Here is a 9640-nt window from a genome sequence, read left to right as displayed (position 1 = left end):
CTCTAAGAGCATTTAATCATAAAGAAACTGTCTGAAGGACCTTATTTGTGAAAATAGCCTAGGACTTGCTACAGACAATAAGCAACATTGGAATGTAGCTGTATGTCTTCATAGCTGTATCTGTACTGAGGGCCTAGAGGAGTGTTTTTAGTTTTGAACAAATTGTTCAAACTTAAAGGATTTAATGTTGTCAATCCATTGTATGGTCAAAGTTTGTTTTATCTCTCCTGTAAAGTTGGGCAAATGTCACTTATACAGGTTTGGATGTGAGCCATCGCTAGGTTTTCAAAAGCAGTTTTGGAGGTATTGATCCAAGAAGACTTTGGAGAGGATATGAAGTATTTGTCTTTGTAAGACATAGGCTTAAACTGAGAAAGAGGTCAGTATAAAAGATCAAGCTTTAAAAGATATAATTTAATAATGTATGATTCCTACACTCCAAGAAGAAAAAGGGTTCAGTTTTTTTTCTTTTGGAAAGTTATGGTTCCTCACTCCCAAAGAGGTTCTACTTCTCTAATAGGAACAGACTCTGTTGTAGAACCTTTATGGTTTCCCATGAAGAACCATGAAGGGTTCTAGTTACCACTTTTTACAAACTCTGAGGTTGGGGGGTCGAATCCTACCCCATGTGCACTGCGTTTGCATGTTATCCCTGTGTTTCGGGAGTGTCCTCCGGGTACTCCAGTTTCCTCTCCCAGTCCAAAGGCATGTGCTGTGAGCTAATTGGCATTTTCAAATTGTCTGTAGCATGTGAATGTGTGTGTGTGTGTGTGTGTGTGAGTGTGTGTGTGTGTGTGTGTGTGTGTGTGTGTGTGTCTGTGATTGTGCCCGGTGATGGCTTGGCACCTAATCCAGGGTGTCCCCTGCCTTGTGCCCAGAGTACCCTGGGATAGATTCCATGATCCCCCGCGACCCTGTATAGATGGATGGATGGATAGTTACTTATGAATACAAAGCATAAGATCAGAAGGTGATATTTTCAAATTCAGGACCTGGTGCTTTAATCTAATTTTGGAAATGAGGTTTTAAAGTATACCTCTGTTAATATGCGGTATCATGCTTCTCTACGTATGCTCAAGATTTTCTTTAAACAACTTAAGAATGAGTCCTGACACTGATATCACCAGTTTAGATGTCTCAGATTAAAGTTTTAGGCAGCAACATATTTCATTCTGAGCTAGGAAATCATAATATTTTTAAGCTCCTTAAGAAGCAAACCCATAAATCCAAAAAGTACATGGTTATAACAGCAATTTGACTGTTTTCTACTTAATTAAATCAAGCAATTAGTCATCATGGTTTCCTGTATGTGTATGTAAGTGAATACATGTAATATATTGATTTACTGTTTCCATAGCCATGAGACAATTCTGCAACATCATCTTCATTCTATAATGCATAAGACGGTAAATGTTAGCATATTGTCTATAGTAATAATTGTAGACCCCTCCCTCCTTTACTCCACTTTCTCTCTTTCTCTCTTGCTGCAGGCAAGTCAGAGGAGATGCTCAGCGCTCGCTGCCACCCAGAGCCTGACTGATTCTGCAGGAAAGACACACTGTCTCTCCTTCTTTCAAAAACCAGCGTGAAAGACAGGACAACACGAAACATTGCAAGAGAGGGGAAGGGAGAGACGAGGCAGCCATAATGGGCACACCCCTGAGGAGGAAAGCCCCGGCTTCTGAGTGAGTATTTCCATTTTCCCATTACCTTCCTCTGGAGGGTTGGACATGATGGCCGGGTTGCCTTAGCAACAGCAGCCGGGGCAACGGGAGTATGGTGATGTGATGTGGTGGTGGCTGTCTGTTGTCGTGGCATCCTGTATTTGGCTGTGTTCTTGTCTGTGTGTGTGTGCATGTAAAAACCATGAACATGATGCCGGGGTTGTCTGAGACACACGCTGCATTTATATAGAGAGAGAGAGAAAGAGAAAGCTAAGACTGCCAGAGGATACTCTTCTACCTGACATGAAGGAGGTTAAAATGGGGCGTTGTCTCCATTCAACTGATTGACCCATGCTTATCGAAGCATTCCGGGATTCAATTAACAGGAACATTTCAAGGTGTATTGGGTGCACGGTGGCTTAGTGGTTAGCACGTTTGCCTCCAGGGTTGGGGGTTCGATTCCCGCTGCTGCCTTGTGTGTGTGGAGTTTGCATGTTCTCCCCGTGCAGGGTTTCCTCTGGATACTCTGGTTTCCTCCCCCAAAGACATGCATGGTAGGATGATTGGCATATCCAAAGTGTCTGTAGTGTATTGAATGGGTGTGTGATTGTGTATGTGAGTGTGCCCTGCGATGGTGTACCCTGTCCAGGGTGTACCCTGCCTTGTTCTCCCTGGGATAGGCTCCAGGTTCCCTGCGACCCCAAAGGATAAGCGGTATAGAAACTGGATGTATGGATTTCAAGGTGTAGTGTATACTAGCAGGCATGCTGCACATTAAATATACCATACCATATATGAGAGTAGCGACAGATCAATGTGCATAGCATTACTGAAATGTACATTCAGCATATTCAGCTTTTCCACTCTAGGTGGTCAATATAATTTGGGAATCTTCTGTCTATCTGTTCTATTTACATATCTTCTTCTTTCCTATACATAACCAACATCCTTAATAAAGTTGAACGAAATCCATCTTGGTTTAACAAAATTTCCCTTTGCTTATTAGCATCATTGTAAAATGCCTTTTGAGACAGAGGTCACTAATGAAAGAGCTATATTCTAGCAGTCAAAATAAACATTATTATACCTCAACACTGTTCAGTTCTCAAATCAGATTGCTACAGAAGATGTTGATTAATTTTCGATAACAGCAAATCTGGCTGTAATTTATATTACAGGTATCCGTATCTATTCGTGTGTTTGTTCTATTTTGTTACTGTTTCTATAGTAACAAGTCATTCATAGAGACTTCATAATGTAAGCTTAATAGCCATAGAAAATATGTTGACATGGTGAGGTTTTCTGTAAGGAGATGTTTATTTTTGTTTATTTATGGAAGAAGTCTCTAGTGTTAGCACTTTGTACTGATCAGTAAATGTTACGATGCAGAAATGTCTTCAGGACAAGGGAATTTACACTTTCTGGTTTCTCTGTCAAACTGTGTTTTTTGTTGGCTTGTTTGTTTGTTTGTTTCATTAACTAGATTGGAGTGGACTTTCCATAACATTAAAAGTTACTATAAATTGTTAAACAGCAAGTCTTTCATTAAATAGTTTTTAAATGGTAATCATTGGCAAATTATTGTGGTATAAAAGGTACTTTTTTTTTTTTAATTTAAAGAATTGGTCATCAAGTCAAGTCCAGTGGCTTTTATTGTCATCTCATCCATATACAGTTGGTACAGTACACAGTGAAATAAAACAACATGCCTCCAGGACCATGGTGCGACATAAAACAACATAGAACCGCATGGGATTACACAGAACTAACTAAGATTACACGGACCTGCACAGGAATATATAAAGTGCATGTGTGCAAACGTGTGCAAACAGCACAAGACAGTGCAAATTTACTAAAAACAGGACAATAGGCACAGCAAAGGACAGTGCAATGCCACCAGGTACGCAGTTCTAGTGTGCATAAAGTGCCATATGTAACAGGTTGTGCAAAAAGATATAACAATATAATAGTAAAATGCTGTAAATGTAAACATAACATACTATGACACTGTGATAAATACAGTGCGAGCAGCAAGAGCGCAGGTGGTCAGTACAGTATTTTGTGCACTGTGTATTAGCAGCAAAGGGAGTGGAATTTTGTTCAGCTGAGTATGATTGTGTGTGTGCTTGTCAGTCTAGACTCTGGGTATTAAAGAGTCTGATGGCTGTGGGGAAGAAACTGTTACACAGTCTGACCATGAGGGCCCAAATGCTTCAGTACCTTTTGCCAGATGGCAGGTGGGTGAAGAGTTTGTATGAGGGGTGCGTGTGGTCTTCCACAATGCTGGTGGCTTTGCAGATGCAGCATGTGGTGTAAATGTCCGTGATGGAGAGAAGAGAGACTCCGATGATCTTCTAGGTTGTCCTCACTATCTACTGCAGGGTCTTGCGATCCGAAAGGATAATTCGGTGCAATCATCGCTTGTGGAGTTTATGACTGTTAGATGCAGACCATTTTATTTACCACAGGAATTCAGCACTGAGTTCAAGGATGACATCAAACAAGGATTATGCGATTATGCGATTATGCAAGGATGTGTATTAACATGGATTCACAAATACTAATAGGAAAGAATTTGTACAACTAAACTAACAATCACAGTTTCTGCTAAGTCATATTTCTGATGACTACAGTGAAAACAACAAAAGTGGGCTAATTCCTTGGAATTTTTGGACATCAAATTTCTAGGACATCATGTTGACTCCATAACTAAGCCAAGCTGGAGGTCTGTAAGTTCAGTCTGTCACTCCAGCACAGCTGCTGTCCAACAGGTGTTAAGAGAAACTCAGTGGAGATGACGAGGGCCAGAAGGTATCCTAGTAGACCACTCCAAGGACATCACTGTAATTTATGACTTTCCATGTAAAAGAAAACAGCTGACATACTTCTTTAGTGTTCCTGGCTCAAATCTTAGAGAAAAGTCTGTTGTACTAATGCTTAAGGGCGGAATAAGAATTTTTGAGCATCCAGGGCTAGCGTAAAGTGTTTTAGCATGAAGAGAAATAGCTTATCTTGGAAGCGCGGTTAGTCAGAACCTCTGTTCTGTAAATGTCTGAAGGCTATTGATGTTTTACCACAACATATTTAACAAATTAATATGTAATGTGATTTAATGAGGAACTGAATAAATTGAAGTCTATTAATAGCAGGACTGTTGAATTTGTAGTGCTACTATTGTTACCTCCTGGTGCTACAATTTGCGAGAATGTACTAAAGTTTATAGTTAGCAGTTGCAGCATTGCAGCTGTCACATTCCAGCCTTAAATTAGCATGAGTCATGAGATTAGCAACAGCCAAGACACAGAAAATTGTAGTAGTCTTTCGAAAAGCACTGTTTAATTTAAGCATATTATTTACATTACATATAAACTAGAGTCACTAATATAAAGAAGATGAGCTCTACTACATTGTATGTACTAAAGCAGTGATTGCTCAGTGGTTAAAACTCTGTGATCAAGAATTATTGGGGCTTCTCTCATATTTGTTAGGTGATTTAAACTAAATGCTATCAGTAAATCAGTAAAACAAGAAGCTGCATTATATTCCAATTAGGATATGTTTCAGCTGCAAAGTTCCCTAATGCTTGGTGATCAGTCTCCTCCTTAAGGAATTAAATAAGAAAATTCCCAAGTGGCAGCCAATTTGTGTTTACATTGAGTACAGAGACATGCAACTATGCCAAGAGTACTGACAAGGTCCAGGGCAAATCCAACCATAAACACAGGGAGCACAAGTACAGGATTAGACGCCATGGGAGAAAGACCAGAGTTACTGTGCGTCACATTTCCTGGGTCATGCCCTGAATGTTCCCTCTATGTTAACTCTACCATGAATAAACATTGGTTAGAGAAAATCTTTTCTTAGCAATATATGAAAGATTGCAAAAAAGATTATTCATGCTGTAAAGCATGTAAACCTACATTTTAATGTATATTTTATAAAATATTTAAAAGGTTCTTTTTATGTCATGTGGATAAAGCAATATTCTGTGTATTTAAGCAAAATCGCATGAGCAAGAGTGCGGTTATACTGAATATCGGAAATGAATATCGAGTAACTGATATATTGGAGACAATATGGCCAAATAATTTGTTTATTTCGTGCCGCAAAGGGAAATAGATCCCCACCCAAAAAGCCAAATTCACTGATAGCCTGTCGGGTAGCTGGCTAGCTAGCTTACAATGATTTGTCCATTCCTGTTAAAAGTGCTTCTGGTGAAACTGGCTTCCCTTCTACCTTTTCATCTTCATTTGATGAAATTTCATGAAGAAAGATTAATGAAAAATGTATCATTATATGTGGCGAACACAGAAATTTGAATATTTATGTGGAGAACACAGGCAAGTCGAGTGATACAAACAGTAAAATGTCCCAGTGTGGTCATACTAAATATAGGCATGCTTGAAATGTTACACGTCTGATCAAACTAGTGGACCGGAACTAACTGTTGTATAAGAATAAAATCAATAAAATCAATATGGCAACAAACCTTAAGTGCATCAAAATACAATTGTAATACAATTATTTGCAATAAAATTATTTTCATTAGTACTAATGTCACGTTTCAAAGATGGTTTGGAAGCAATCGCAGATTTTCAAACAGTTTATTAAACAAACAACAAAAAGACACTAAGACGACTTGGCATAATACTGTGGCAAACACGAAACATAAACTAACAAGATCAATAAACACGGTAACATGGAACACGGTGGTCTAAGACAAACGTAAGACCGAGAAGCAGTGCAAACAATGGCTATATATAAGTGTGCTCGTTAACAGAAATGTGATTCAGGTGGTGTGTGACATGTAGTACAGTACAGTGGCTGATGGGAACTGAAGTCCAGAGTTACCTCCTTGGAGTTACCTCTGCGGAGCATGAGGGGGGAACGATGTCCTCCGTGGAGCAGGAAGGGGAAGTGACATACAGCGTGCAGCAAAGAAGAGGAACGACGTCTCCAGCGGAACATGGAGGCAGAGCGACGACCTCAGCCGAGCAGGAAGGCAGAGCGACGTCCTCAGCCGAGCAGGAAGGCAGAGCGACGTCCTCAGCTGAAGTGGCAAGCACAGCGGCGTTGTACGCGGGGTTGGCGAATAGAGGGGAGCACTTGGGTATGTCAGAACATGGAGCAACATCTTCAGCCAACCCGGGTGACTGAGCGGCGTCCACAGCTGACCCGAAAAGCTGAGCAGTGTCCTCAGACGAGCAGGGAGGCTGACTTTCATTCTCCGCTGACTCCGTTTGTTGAACTAGATCCATTAAAGGGGAGGGAGGGTGGGAGATGGTACTATCCCCGACCACAGGCTCCCACTTGTACCCGGACTCCTCCTCCTGTTGGCGTGGCGTAGTCCTGCATGAACATAGGGGGTAGATTGAAGCTCAGGTACTTCCTGACGACCTGCTGCTTACGTGGTTCAGCTGGTACTCCTCCTCCTGTTGTTGTGGCGTGGCATGGTTCTCAGTGAACATAGGTGGTAGATTGAAGCCCAGGTACTTTCTGGCAACCTGCTGCTTATGTAGCACAGCTTGGTACTCCTCCTACTGTTGGCATAGCGTTGCATAGTACTCCGCAAACATAGGTGGCATAATGACACCAGGTACTTCATCGTGATCTGCTGCTTCCATTGAAGGTCTTACGTTCTGTCACGTTTCAAAGATGGTTTGGAAGCAGTTGCAGGTTTTCAAACAGTTTATTAAACAAACAAACCACAAAACAAAAACACTAAGACAACTTGGCATAATACTGTGGCAAAAACTAAACATGAACTAACAAGATCAATAAACACAGTAACATGGAACACGTTGGTCTAAGACAAACGTAAGACCAAGAAGCAGTGCAAACAATGGCTATATATAAGTGTGCTCGTTAACAGAAATGTGATTCAGGTGCAGGTGGTCATGTGACCTGTTGTAGTACAGTGCAGTGGCTAATGGGAAACTAAACTTATCTTAATGGAGACAAAAATGTAAAAGTGACATAATAAATTATAAATTTCTGTATCTGTATAATATGTGATAACATGAAAAACAAATGAAGGTGCTTTTAAACATGTTAAGCCCTGAAAGTGCATGTGAACTCAAGTTCTGAAGTTGGTGGAAGTTTTCTATAAGGGAGCTCAAGTTTAGAAAATGTTACTACTACTTAGAAAATGGTTCATACGGAAGTAAGGTCAGAAGGACGTAAGAAAGTATGTAAGGAAGTAAGGACAGTAGGAAGTACGGATGTACATATGTAAGTATGTAATAAGAAAATAAGTAAGTACTATGTAGATAAGTTAGTAAAGAAGGAAGTATGTAAGGATGTACATGAGTATATAAGAAGTAAGTAGGTAAGTACATGTGTAAAAAGGAAGGAAGTATGTGCATAAGTATGTACGTAAGAAGTGATTAAGGAAGGGAGGGAGGGAGGGAGGAAGTCAAGTGTTTGATTTTTCACTAATCTATAGAAATTATTTTCAAAATAACAACAATTTGCTTAACAAATCCTTTAATTAGACATAGGATGCAGTGACATCTCTCAACATTTTTAATGCATTACTTCACATAACATAAATATTACATACAATAGGGGAAATAAGTATTGAACGCATCAACATTTTATTCAGTAAACATGTTTCCAATGAGGCTACTCACATGAAATTTTCACCAGACTTTGGTATTAACTGAAGAAATCCACACATATAAAGATCCAAACATTAAAGTCCATAAATGAAGTTATGTGTAATAAAGAGGAATGACACAGGAAAAAAGTATTGAACACGATAACTCAACTATATTAAATACTTAGTGGAGAAACCTTTGTTTGTAATGACAGCTTCAAGACGCTTCCTGTATGAAGAAATTTATCGGCTGCAGTATTCAGTTGTGATTTTGGCCCATTCTTCTAAATATATTGTCTTTAAATCTTGTTCAATTGGATTAGAGTCAGGTGATTGACTGGGCCATTCCAACACCTTGATTTTTTTTTTCTCTGAAACCAGTTGAGAGTTTCCTTTGCTGTATGCTTTGGATCGTTGTTCTGCTGGAAGGTCCACCCACGTCTCATCTTCATCATCCTGGTGGATGGCAGCAGATTCTTCTCAAGAATCTCCCAGTAAGGGGCTCCATTCTTCTTTCCTTCAATTATATGAAGTCTGCCAGTACCATGTGATGAAAAACAGCCCCACACCATGATGTTTCCACCTCCAAACTTCACTGTTGGTATAGTGTTTTAGGGTGATGTGCAGTGCCATTTCTTCTCCAAACATGGAGTGTAGTATGACAGCAAAAAGTTAAATTGTGCTCTCGTCTGACCAGACTACACTCTCCCAGTATTTCACAGGCTTGTCCAAATGAGTTGAAACGAGCTTCGACATGCCTTTTCTTTAGTAATGGAGTCTTGCGGTGTGAGTGTGAGCAGTGAAATGCACTGCCTATTATTTTCTCTGTGACGATGGCACCTGCTGTCGCCAAGTGTTTCTGGAGCTCTTTCCGAGTGGCCCTTGGCTCTTGGGCTACTCTTCTGACTATTCTTCTGACTCCCTGGTCAGAAATCTTGCGAGGAGCTCCTGTACATGGCCGGTTGATGACGGAGTGATGTTGCTTCCATTTGCGGATAATGGCCCCAATGGTGCTTACTGTAGGATTCAGAAGTTTTGAAATATGGATTCAATATGTTTTGCAACAATAAGGTTGCGAAGGTCTTGCGAGAGCTCTTTCTTTTTATCCATCATGAGATCTTTCTTGTATGACACCTTGGTAAGGAAAAGCCTTTGTATAGACCATCAATTTACAAACCCAGCTGATAATAATTTGCTGGTTCCTTGCCTTACCATGCCTTCAAGAACTGTTTTTTCTTAGCATGTTCAATACTTTTTTCCTGTGTCATTCCACTTTATTACACATAACTTTATTTATGGACTTGTTTATTTATGTTGTGAATGCTTTATATGTGTGGATTTCTTGAATTAATACTGATGTCTGTTAACTAATACTGAT

The sequence above is a fragment of the Ictalurus furcatus genome, chromosome 16, assembly GCF_023375685.1.
Source record: "Ictalurus furcatus strain D&B chromosome 16, Billie_1.0, whole genome shotgun sequence".
NCBI classification, from domain to species: domain Eukaryota; kingdom Metazoa; phylum Chordata; class Actinopteri; order Siluriformes; family Ictaluridae; genus Ictalurus; species Ictalurus furcatus.
This window is presented reverse-complemented; position numbering follows the sequence as displayed.